The sequence below is a fragment of the Temnothorax longispinosus genome, unplaced genomic scaffold (genome assembly GCF_030848805.1).
Source record: "Temnothorax longispinosus isolate EJ_2023e unplaced genomic scaffold, Tlon_JGU_v1 HiC_scaffold_822, whole genome shotgun sequence".
NCBI lineage: Eukaryota > Metazoa > Arthropoda > Insecta > Hymenoptera > Formicidae > Temnothorax > Temnothorax longispinosus.
In genome coordinates this window covers 1-3,550 of record NW_027270695.1, presented here as the reverse complement: position 1 = coordinate 3,550, position 3,550 = coordinate 1, and the positions used below count along the sequence as shown (strand labels likewise).

The window sequence follows — 3,550 nt, the reverse complement described above, 5'->3', positions numbered from 1 at the left end:
CTGCAGGATCCCCTTAAGGGGATGTTTTCCCTATATCTGTCTTTATCTAACGAAATGACATCTGTCCTTTTTTCGATTGCTCGCCATCTTACGCAAGATCCGGCAACTACTGTTGCTGCTCTTCTTGTCATTCTGCGTCCGTATTTGCATTACTAAAATAATTTTTCGATGGATCTTTTTTTGTACGCATTGAATCTTATTTCTACTTGCACGATATTATTCCTACATGTTTTCCCAAGGGCAGATGATAAACATTATGTATGTATAAACTGCAGAATTTTTGTTTTAAGTAAATATTGTCGTCAGGTGACAGCTGTATGTGCCCAAATAAGTAACATTTTTAATTTTTTGGTGTTTTTGATATAAAATCGCGTTTTCTACCCTAGATTTTTGTGCGTACTTTAATTCTAGACCAAAAACTTGCAATTCTGTAAAGCCAATTAAAAGATCCATCGAAAAACGAAAATGTCGGTAAATCATACGGCTGCAGGATACCCTTAATCGAGTGCTATCACAAAGAGGCACCCCGGCGAATCACCGTAACCGGATACCCGCACGGGCCGGACCGCCGCGGGACGATAGAGATTCCATTCTCGACGAGATATTAAACGGAATCCGCAACTTACAAGATCGCGTAAATCAACTAGAAACGGCGAATCCTGAACGCCGCGAATTTCACACGAGACGCGAGCCAAGTAACCTCCCGTTTGAAGTAACGTACGGAAGAACGTCATACGATATTCGGAACCAAGCGGAACGCGCAATCGGATGTCTACGTTTAAAAGAGGCACGAGACATGATACCCGAGTTCGACGGAGCCTCGAGTAAATTACAAGAATTCTTAAGCGCCGCGTCATATGCAATAAAAAACATAAATCCTATGGAAGAAGGAACGCTATTAGAAGCAGTGCTATGCACAAAACTAAAAGAGCGATAATAGACTTTCAAACGCGAGAGGTAAGAGATTTCGCACAACTAAAGAAGGAATTAGAAGTTTGCTATTTGAGCCGCAAAAGCACAACACACTTACAACTAGAGTTTAATACACTCAAGCAAAAACCCGGAGAAAATGCAAGAGCATTCGGATTAAGAGCCGATAAGCTAGCGATGGAGCTATACGACTCCATGATAGAAGGAAGAAATCACACCATAGAAAGCAAGCGAACTATATTAGAAACGATTCAACAACAGGCATTACAGAATTTTCAATTAGGATTGAGAGACGAGATCAAGTTACTTGTCCGAGCTCAGCATTTCGCAACATTGCAAGAAGCGATTGCCGGAGCGAGCGCCGAAGAAAAAGTAAACGGGCCGAGTGGAATTCCGCCGCGTCCCAAAAATAATTATGCGTACTCGCCGCAACCGCGCGATAACCGATCGATATTACAATGCCAAAGATGCGGAAAATACGGGCACCTCGGAAGGGAATGTCGTACCAATAGATATGCGAACCGTTTCTCCTTACCGAAACCCGATAGGACACCCCGCGTAAACGCGATAGATAAAGTCTGCAATTATTGCAAGAAAGCAGGACACATGCGCGAAGAATGTTGGCTGTTAAATGGTCGACCAAATAAAGAAAGGACGAATCACAACAAACCTAATAATCCGCGAGGACAAAATAAAAATTTTCACCCGAAAACGAATGGCCCGAGAAAAAAGGACAGTAATTCAGCCGCGAATAGCGATGAGGAAGACAAAGAGGACACAAAGCAGCGCCGACCGGCGTTAGAGTATCAGGTGTCACACATGACGAACAAGCCGCGAAAGCATGCAGGGCTGGTCCTAATCACTCTGCCCATGCGAGAATCAAAGCGCGAAAAAATAAATTTACTGTTCGATACCGGAGCGGCCGTATCAATAATAAAAGTAAAACATTTGAAAGGCGAAACAATGATAGAAGAGGATAAAATGGCCCTTACAGGAGTAACAGGTCATAAAGCCCATACGATTGGAAAATTTACAGCAACTATTGACTTGAAAAATAGAAAGATCAAGCACACGATATATGTCGTCAAAGATGATTTTCCGATTGAATACGACGGAATACTAGACGTAGATTTTATAAAGAAACATCGAGCGTCATATAGTTACGAATCGAGCTCAATACGCATAGGGAATAACACATTAAAATTATACCCGTATAAGAAAATGGTTTTGAAACCGCGAAGCGAGACAATAGTACAAGTCGCGACCGATAAAAATTCACTAGGAATAATACAGGCAGAAGAGACAATGCCAGGAGTGTTCATAGGAAATTGCCTGGTGATGCCAGAAAACTTTCTATGTCCGGCAAGCATACTAAATACGACGGAGAAGACAGTCGAAATGCTAATGCCGCAAGTAACATTAGAAGAGTTAGAGCAAGAAGAAGCAAAAGAGATAGAAATAAACCAAGTAAACAAAGCAGAAGAAACAATGACGCGTAGCGAAAAAGTCGAAAAATTGATACGCACGCAACACTTAACCCTTACAGAAAAGTATTACTGACTAAATACTTAAAATCTCAGTGATTTAATACTGTCAATATTTATTTGGGAAATACTGGGAAAATACTGGTAGTGATCAATATTATAGGTAGTGATTAATACTACACAGAACTACTGGTGCTTAGTATTGAATTACTCACCGATATTTCGATTTCCGATATTTACCCGGCATAAAAAAAAATTATTTTTTTTCGAAATTTTTTTACTATTTTATAACTAAATTTGTTTCTTAAGATGCAGTCTATAATTATAAATATTTTCTCGTATTTGAAAAACACACTTACCTTGGTGGGATCGAACTCGGGACCTCTGGATCGTGAGCCAACTGCCTTACGTGGTAGACTACTTCTTAATTTGATGTAAATGTTATATATAGTCTACATGTGTCATAACCAGCGCAAATATATAATTTTTCAAAAATCATCTTAAGAAACAAATTCAGTTTAAAAAGAGTAATAAAATTTTGAATTGGATATTAAAATGATATCCTCAGTACTATTTCAAAACTTGTACACTTTTATCACGACGAATTAGTACAGACCTTCATATAAAATGTATTTGTGCTTTACTTTTATCTCTTTTCCTTAATATTATCAGGAATTACCCATTATAATGTTTCTATACAAATTGTAGTACTGGTCAGTGAGTAATTTCACATGGAATATTCAGTTCAGTACTTGAATATTAATATTAAAATACTGGCCAGTGATTTATTACACATGGAATCCTTGGTTCAGTACTTCAGTACTAACATTGAAATACTCATCAGTAATTCAACACAAGTATTTATTACACAAGTATTTTTCACCTAGTATTAAATGCTTTCTCATCAGAAATTTAATACTAAATATTCAATACTCGTCCTGTATTAAATACTACTTTCATAAATTACTTACCAGTAATAAAATATTATGCAATACTTGGATCACAGTGATTCAAGTACTAATAAATACTTAATTTTAGTATTATTAATATACAAAATAAGTATTTATTACTAACCACACACAGCTAGTAATACTTTTTTGTAAGGGAAACGAAGAAGAAAAGAAAACCATTATGGG

The 3,550-nt window shown here is 37.6% G+C and overlaps 1 pseudogene; it reads left to right on the top strand.

Moving 5' to 3' along the window:
* The first annotated feature begins 490 nt into the window (after positions 1–490).
* On the top strand, positions 491–2,490 carry LOC139825046 (uncharacterized; annotated as a pseudogene).
* Positions 2,491–3,550: the final 1,060 nt, after the last annotated feature.